The sequence below is a fragment of the Tenrec ecaudatus genome, chromosome 1 (assembly GCF_050624435.1).
Source record: "Tenrec ecaudatus isolate mTenEca1 chromosome 1, mTenEca1.hap1, whole genome shotgun sequence".
Lineage (NCBI taxonomy): Eukaryota > Metazoa > Chordata > Mammalia > Afrosoricida > Tenrecidae > Tenrec > Tenrec ecaudatus.
In genome coordinates, this window is record NC_134530.1 from 298,181,376 (window position 1) to 298,191,053 (window position 9,678).

Sequence of the window (9,678 nt, forward strand, 5' to 3'; positions counted from 1 at the left end):
CACCTCCCCGGGGTACTGTTTTGGAGACTTGGTCTCTAGGGTCAAAGCCTCAGATCTCACAGGCTCAGCAATGTAGCTCCTTTCCAGCAGCACCGCCCAGAACAGAATGAGATTTCATTAGCGTTTCCCCCGCCCCACCCAGCTGTACAGTGCTGTGCAGATGTGTGGAACGCTGGCCTTTGATGTAAGTGTCTGATCCACACCAGGGCTAGCCTCTGACTTGCTTTCATCTTTCTCGTTTCTAATGGAGTCCTTTTAAGGTAAAGAGACCACTTAACATGTTCTGTCCAAATAATTGGCCTCTGTGTATCAAGAAGCTAAAAATCGACACTGCCCTGCAATGCCCCAATATGGAGAGTTTTCCATTGATTTTCAGTTTGGCATAAGTCACGAGTCCCTTTTCTTCAAATGTAATAAGATATCAAATCAAGCTAACTTCCGCACAGAAAGGGATTTGAAAAAGAAAGACACAGGGGTTTCTGACATGCTCTAAGGACAGGCAACAGCTGACCAAGAAGGGCAGATAGTAGCTTGATTCTAAGGTCATGAGATCTTGAATACCCCCAAGCATCGATGGTTTGTCTCCGCTTTTCTCTGACTATTGGATCCATTCTCACCACAGACCTGCCCAGATTTTACCACTCACTGTTCCCACAACGAGAACAGGACTAATACACTATCCCTAATCCCAAGATGAACATAATATGCCATGGAAGGGCTCTGATTGGCTGAGATTGGCAAGGCACACACCCCCTCCTGGACACTAGCCCTCACATATCTGGATCAGTAGTTCCCTTTGGAAAGTGCATCAAATTAAATTGAGATATTTCAGCCTAATTAAGCATGAGACATCTCCCTTAAGAAATGCAAGTCTTGATTTTGTGACATAAAAAATCCTTTTTGTGTGAGTAATTTGAATATGATATTGCCTTGAATATAGTATTGCTTCCCTAGAGAGAACATTTATGCATAAGTCAAAATACTCATCCTGGTTTGTTAAAATGGGCCAGTTGTCCTGTTTGGAATGTTGTTTTAAGAACCATTGTGTAAAAATACTTAGAATCATAGGTAAATATAAGGATATAATAAACACTACAATATATTTATCAGGACAAGAAAACCCGTGGTTTTATATACCTTTTTGATTTAAAAAATAACTTTATAGATACATGACTCATACACTTTACCATTAACCCATGTAAAATGCATTGATTTCTATTCAGATGCATGCACCCATCAGTAGGGCTAATTTTCAAACATTTCGTCACTTCAGACAGAGAGACCATGTCCTTCAGCTGTTGCCCCTCCATGGATTCCCTTCTCTCCCTAGGCGGCCGGCCCTCTACTTTCTGTCCCTATTCCGTTCTCTCTTCTAGACATTTGTGTCAGTGGGATTATGTAACACAGGGGTTTTTTTGACTGTCTCCTCTCATTTTGCCAAATATTTTCAAAGTTCACCAATGCTGTATGAATAATTTACATCCTTTAATTTTTTAAACAGGTTTCTTATTGTGAATTAGGTGGGCATTTTACATTTCAGAGCATCAATTTTGTGGTCTATAGTTTAAATTGACACCACCTCCCCTGCCCAATAGCTTACACTACACATCTCCCTCTTGATTTCTCTTTTCCCTCTTGTGGATTATCATCTTCCTCTTTACCCATGACACTACATGTCCACCTTCCAGTCTATTAAGTTGTGTGGATATACTACATGTTACTTATCAATTCATTAGTTGATGGGCATTTAGCTTATCTCTAACATTGAGCTCTTTTGGATAATGCTCTGATAAACATTTGTGCAAAGATTTTGGCATGGGCATATGTTTTCATTTCTCGTGGTGGCACCGATGGAATTGTGTTCTCTCCAAATGTGTGCCAACTTATCGGGGTCACGATTCTCAGTAGTTTGCAGTTATGTAACTATATGGTTTGGCAATGATAAGAGATGGAATCGTCTCGTATGATGTGACAGGCAGTCATTTGCGAGGAGGTTAGATTGGACTGCAACCCCCTTCCTGAGGAGGCAGCCCTGATGGGGAGCGAGGGGAGTTTCCCTGGAGGGTGCTCAGCACCACCTTCCATCTTCCCAGAGATAAAAGGTGAAAGAAGCAAACAGAGAAAGACAGAGGGACGGACCTTAGTGCCACCCATAAAGAAAAGCCAGGAGCAGAGTGTGCTTTTCTGATCTGGGATCCCTGCACTGAGAGCACCCTAGAGTCAGGAAATCGGTGGCAACCACAGAGCGATCTCCAAGGACTGCAGGCTCCACAGTTGTTTTAAGAAGACAGTGACCTTCCCCTAGAGCCAACAGAGAGAAAAACCTTCCTCTTGAGCCAGCACCCTGAATTAGGACTTCTAGCCTCCTCAACTGTGAGGTCATACATTCATATTTGTTACAGCCATCTACAGGTGCTATTTCTGCCAGAGCAGCCCTAGATAACTAACTTAGACACTTTAGGAGTAAAATTGATGAGTCATATGATAATTTTACGTTTAATCATTTGTGGAACTACTAGGCTGTTTTCCGAAGTGGCCATATCCATGTACATTATTACCAGCAGCATACGAGAGTTACAGTTTCTCTACATTCTTACCAGCACTTGTAATTATCTGCCTTTCGGATACTAGCTGGCGTAGGAGGTTGGGAGTCGTGCATCAATGTGATTTTGATATGCATTTCTCTGATGACTGATGATGTCAAGAATCTTTTTACATGTTTATTGACTAGTTGTATACTTTCTTTGGAGAAATGTCTTTTAGATCCTTTGCCCAAGCTTTAAAAATGGATTGTTATCTTTTTATTATTAAGCTGTAGCAGTTTTTATATATATTTTCTAGATACAAGTCCCTTATCAGATATATGATTTTTCAACGTCTCTTGCCACTCTGTGAATTATCTTTTCATTTTACTGATGGGGTCCTTTGAAGAACAAAAGTTTTTTTTTTAATGTAACCCATTTGTACTTACCATTATTCTTTTGGTTAGAGATCATGATTTTAGGTCACAATTGAAATTATATGTCATTTTTTCCCCTGAACAGTTTTAGGTCACAATTGAAATTATATTTTTCCCCTGAACAGTTTTGGTAATTTACGTATCATACAATTCAATAGTTTAATGGTACAATCCTATCAAGGGGCATTGTCCAGTCACTGCCAAATCAATCTTAGGGCAACCCCCCATGGTTAAACTGCCTTTAAAATGAGTTCTACAATCACAATTAATTCTAGGGCTCCCTCCCCCCGTGCCTTATTTATTACTGAAATTCCCTTTCCCTTCCTATTGTGCCCCCCCACCCCTGCGTTCCCTAAAACCCCTTGCATCAGTTATTCTCATTATGTATCCACTCTTCCTGTGCTTTACAGCTGGGAGACCCACAGAAAACAATAAAAAACAAAATCACACTAAGGTGGTGAGTTAGTTTATTGTGCCAACCTGGCCAATAAACACACGTGGGATTAATTGAAGGGTGGAGGGATAACTGGCTCAGTGAGACTTGTCTTTCTAGGTCTTGGGTCTCTTGCTTTGTGATGGTCAGACCAGTGTACAGCTGCCTTAGCAGTTGCCTGCTTTAGCTGGCAAGGCTCACTTCCTGCAAGACATCCCTGAGGAGAAGTCGCATGGACGTACCCTGATGCAGCCCTGGGTGCTGGAGCACCCGTGTGGAGACCCCTGCCAGTGCTGAGATGCTGACACAATCACTCACTTGGCTTTCCTCCTACAATTGGCATCATTGCATCCATTGTGTGAGATGGAGGAAGACTTTGTGGATTGGTGTTGGATATGTGGGTTAATGTTGGACTTGTGGGCAGCACTGGGTTGGGTTGTTTTCTTGATGTGCACGTAACCTTTGTATAAAACTCTCTCTTATACATGAGTTTCTGTGGATTTGTTTCTCTAAAGTACCCAGACTAACACAGGTGGTAAGGCTAAAATAATACTTATATAAAGACAAAAGTATAAGTAATGCATAAGAAGGATCAGCATTCAAAAAATCAGGGAGGAAATTTTGTCGTGGAATAAGTAAGAGATGCTTACCCTCAGTAAAATTACAGGTCATGTCTATAGGGGGGTCAATTGCCCAAGTGTAGAGTTCGATCCAGCATAATCAAAGTTACAAGGGTCTCTGCCTGACAGAAAGGCTGTTTGAGATTCTTGTCTTTGGCTAGAATGGATCTGACAGTCTGGCACCACTCTTGGCAGATGGGTTTTAAGCTCCCATAGCTTCCATAACCTTCTACAAATTGGGCATTCATAACATTAGCTCTGATACTTTTCACAATATTCGAATTTTGATATTATCATCTATGGATCACACAAGCTGGTGTGTTTCTTCTGTGTAGAGTTAGTTGACTCCTCACTCAGATGGCTGCTTGTTTGAATACAAGCTGTTAAGACCCCAGACACTATTCTAATTGATAGCCGGACACCATCTACTTTCTTAGACACACTTTACTGTACCACTCTCATCTTCAGTGATCATTTCATGAAGGTGAGTATTGAGCAGGGCCATGATGTAACAACGAATTGTTCTAATTTAGAGTTAGGATTTAGTGTGAGTCATAACCCATGCCTGAATCTGTGCTTTTTTGTTGTTGTAGTTGTTAGTATACTGTACCCTGGGCATTGATACATGTGTCATATCATTTCGTAGTTCAATCCTGTCAAGCATAATTGTACAATTGCTTCCATAATCTGTTTCCAAACATACTTTTCCTTCCTGGACTTCTTGACATCATCTCATCATTTCCCACACTCATCTATATTGCCCTTTCCCCAAACCCTTGTTACACTTTCTTTCCCTATAGGATCACGTCCCTGGGTTTCCTTTACCAAAAAACAGAGAAATCAATAACAAAGTTTCAAGTGGGTGATCCCCAATGGTGAAGCACCTCGGAGATATGCCCTAATATAAAAGAACATAAGCAGAATATAACACAATGACTGTCACAGGATTGCCAGAATAATATGTATCTTAATACAGCATATAGGGTGTTGATGTAGCCAGACCTTGTCTGTCTGTCAACCCACAGCACATTGCTCTTGGTACACCTGCCTTCTGCTTCTTTGGACACCAAGTGTTTTCTCACTTAAGTTACAAGTGTGTGTGAGGTAGAGTCCAGAAGCACAAAAAAATTAAATTAGATGAAATTCAATTTATCTGCCTTTTCTTCTGTTTCTTTCTTTTTTTCCCCAGTGTCACATCTAAGCGAAATCCAAGGTTACTGATAATTTACTCCACGTTTTCTTCTAAGACTTTAGCTTTAGCTCTTATATTCATATCTTTAATTCACTTTGAGTTAATTTTTGCGTATGGTGTGGGGTAAGAGTTTAAACTGACAAACACATCTGTGAGATGTGCTGCCAGGATGCTCATTAGAAGCAAAGATGGCGAGACTTCAGATTGCATACTTTGGACATGTTATCAAGAAAGATCAGTCCTTGGAGAATGACATCACACTTAGTAAAGTAGAGGGGTAGCAAAAAAGAGGGATGACCTTGGCAAAGACAGATGGACACAACAATTTTGAGGATGGCACAGGATCAGAAAGGGTTTCCTTCCACATAGGATCACAATGAGTTGGAACCCACCGATGGCATCAAATCATAATAAAAAATTTGGTTTTCCCCATACTATTTGTTGAAAATCTACTTTCTCCATTGGTTTGAGACCCACAGTTGACTGATTAGTAGCCCAGTGTTATTGGGAAAGTAGATTTTAGCAACCACATAAAAAATTAGTTAACATTTTCACCTAGACACATTGGATTATTTTTGTGCTCTCACTTCTATTTCATTGGTCTGATGTCTAGCCTTGTGCCAATATCACACTGTCTCGATCAGAATTGCCTTGTAATATATTTTAAACTAGATAGTTTGAATCTTGTAGTTTTATCCTTCATGATCAGATTGCTGGGGCTATCATGGGTCCCTTACAATCTGTTTAATTTTACAGGCTAGCTTTTAAATTTCTACATGTAAGTCAGATGTGATTCTGAAGGAGATTGCTTTGACTTCGTAGATCACTTGAAGACTATTGACATATCACAATTAAAAGTGTTCTGATCCATGTGCATGGGTTTTTTCTCATTTAGTTAATTTTTAACAATGTTTTGTACTTCTTATGTAACTTTTACATTTCCTAAAGATAGTCTTAGGTATTTTAAAATTATTTATGCTATTTCTTTCTTAATTTTATCATCCACTTGTGTATTGTAGGTGTGCAGAAACCACATGGAATAGCTCATTAGTTCATATATTGATTATCCAGATTTTCATATATTGATTATCCAGAAACCACATGGAATAGCTCATTAGTTCTAATAATATTTATTATTAGTAGTATTAGTATAACCTTATACTTTTCCAATTAAAAAATCATCTGATCTGTAAATAGAGATAGTTTTATTTTTTCTTCCACAATCCAGATGCCATTGTTTGTTTAATTGTCCTTGCTGTTGGCTCCAACATCTTGTTGGAGAAAAATGGCAAGAGTGAACTTTGTTGTCTTGGTCTTAATTTTAGACCAAGAATCTTCCACAATTGAGTATAATGTTAGCTGTGGGTTTATGTAGATTCTCTATAATTAAGTTGAGAGTACCTTCGGTTTCTTAGATTGCTAAATGATTTTATCATGAAGAGTGTTGGGTTTACTTTATTGTTTAGCATTTCCTGAAATTATCTTGTGATTTGTGTTTCTGAGTTTATTGGCATAAAGTATTAGACTAATTGATTTTCGGTTGCTAAGCCAACCTCACATTCCTGGGATAAATCTCACTTGTCCATGGTGTGCAGTTCCCTTTAGATGTCGTTGGGCTCAGTTTGTTAGTATTTTATTGAAGATTTTTACATCTACATTCATAAGTGACATTGGTATGTAGTTTTCTTGTCCTGGGTTTGGTATCATGGCAATACTGACCTGATAAAATGAGTTGGGAAGGTCCCCATCTCTTCTATTTTTAGGTGGAGTTATGAGGAATTAGTTCTAACTATTCCTCAAATTCTTGGTAAAATTCAATGGGTAGTGTTTTAATTATTAATTCAATCTCTTCATTGTCTACTCAGATTTTCCCTGCGTTATCCTTTCACTCTATGTAGACTGTATCTTTCTAGGAATTTGTCTCTCTTATCTAACTTACTTAATTTGTTGTTATACAATTGCCATATATTCCCAAATATGTCTTGAATGGAATACTGCTCTCCATTCCAGTCTCCTTCAAACTCTTAGATGACTGAGCCTTGGTTCTCCTTCCTCTCACCTTCCATAGTTACTCATGTCTTCATTCCAGATGCCTGTCTCCTTAGAAGATGGAAACAGGCGGTAATCACAGGAGAGCACCAGCATAGGTGCCATTGCTCTTTGTAGATGGCCAACCATGTAGATGAGTAGCTTGACCTCTACAGGGTGTCGGGAAAGATAGCCAATTTGCCATCAGAAAGAGTGCCATGTAAACTCTCAGGCACCAATATGCTCATCCAAAAAATTGCTATGAATGTCAAGTGCATCACATTTTCTGAGGCAAGAGTCAGAAACTAGCCAAACTCTAGGCAATACCAATGGAAGGATGAAATATTGCTGTTGTTTCCCTACCCGTTGCTTCCAGGTTTCCTAAGGTGACATTTCTTCTAGCACTAGAAGGAAACAAACATATCTTTGACCTTTTGTGGCTCTCCATGTCAAGCTTAGTTCCACTACTGAAGAGTTCCAGTTTCTTCTAATGCCCTATCTATATCATAGGTAACAAAACAAAACAAAAAACAACAAACTTTAAAACTATAACTCCTAATCCAGAACACAGTGCGATTATGTGCTTTTGCAGATGCCGTGTGTCATTCCAACACCCCCTAACCCCCACCCCACCCCAGGGATTACTATTGCTCATTTGGGGAAGCATTGATCTCTACCAACACAGGTGCCATAGCGAAGAGCCAGTGAGGCAGGACAGACCCCTGGTTAGATCAGGCTGAACAATGAGTCTAATGTGGTGACTTAATCTCCTGGATGGCCAAGAATCCAGCCCTTTCTCGGGCGACTAAAGGAAGAGCTGTGGCATTGCCTCTGCAAGTTCTGATCTAACATCCTGGGAATTTGTGCATCTGCTAGGGGTAGCAATTCCAACCTGAGGGACACTTTGGCACCAGGCCTGTTTTGGGGATTAACTAACTCCACAGGATACCCTAGTAGAGATTTGAACCTCCGGCTTGGGGCCAGGGATGGTCCTATTTCGGGTGAGGAACACTTCCCATTTAATCCTGTCTCACACAGCAGTAACGTGCTTTCGCCTGTAATAATAAATCTAATTCTTTCAGGACTAATGTGTGTTTGGGGAGATCTATATATGATAGGAGCTGTATGTCATTATTGGCTTTAATGAGAAAAGTACAGACTAAATGATGGCAAGAAGAAGCCGTGGAGCCATTTTAAAACTGTAACTGTCTTAACAATTGGGGAGAAATGTAATGCAGTTTAATAAAATACCAACAATTTTTTTTCATCTGAAGGCAATATTTGGGTTGATTTGGGTTATAAATCCAGTTCAAGGAGGTCTAATTATTTCTCAATTAAACAAAGATAAGAAAATTCTTTCCGGATGCTTTTTTTTTTATTAAAAGATTTTCTGGTTGCTTTTGATCCAGATCATGAATTAAAGGCCTTTTCTGCTAGAGAATGAAACAAGTTTGTCTGAAAAGGCATTGTAGGGGCATTAACTGGCAAAGATGGAGACAAATGGGTTTGCCCACAGCACCATCTAGTGAATAGAGAAAGACTAGAAAGAACGCCAGTAAGGAGACACCGATGAGATAGTTTACAGTTCCAGCAGTAAAGCAGAAACCTTTTATAAAATTCTCATTTTTTTCTTTTCAAAATCATTTTATTAGGGGCTCATACAACTCTTTTTACAATCCATACATACCTCATTTGTGTCCAGCACATTTGTACACATGTTGCCATCATCATTCCCAAAACACTCACTCTCCACCTGAGCCCCTGGCATCAGCTCCTCATTTTCTCCTTCCTCCCCGCTCCCTCCTCCCCCAGAACCCTTGATAATTTATGAATAATTATTATTTTATCATATCTTACACCATCCAACGTCTTCCTCACCCAGTTATCGGCTGTCTGTCCTCCAGGGAGGACGTTACATGTAGACCTTGCCATCTGTTTCCCATTTCTCCCTCACCCTCCCTCCACCTTCCCGATATTGCCACTCTCACCACTGTTCCTGAGGGGCTCATCTGTCCTGGATTCCCTGTATTTCCAGTTCCTATCTTTGCCAGTGTACATCTCCCGGTCCAGCCGGTTATGTAAGGTAGAATTGGGATCATGATGGGGCGGGGGGAGAGGAAGCATTCAAGAACCAGAGGAAAATTATATGTTTCATTGTTGCTAACTACACTCCGACTGGTTCGTCACCTCCCCATAACGTTTCTGCAAGGGGATGTCCAATTTCCCCTCGATGGGCCCTGGGTCCCCACTCTGCACTCCCCCTCATTCACAATGCTATGATTTTTTTTTGTCTTTGATGCCTGATACCTGATTCCTTTGATACCTTGTCATCTCACAGGCCCGTGTGCATTTTCCATGTCGGCTTTGTTGTTTTTCAATTAGATGGCCCCTTTTTATCTTCCAGCCCATGGGACCCCAGAGTCTATATATTTTGACAACTGGGCAC

At 40.2% G+C, this 9,678-nt stretch overlaps 1 pseudogene; it reads right to left on the reverse strand.

The window, feature by feature from the left end:
* LOC142440929 (citramalyl-CoA lyase, mitochondrial-like) overlaps window positions 1-7,358 on the reverse strand; it is a 104,876-nt pseudogene extending 97,518 nt beyond the window's left edge.
* Between the last annotated feature and the right edge of the window lie 2,320 nt (window positions 7,359-9,678).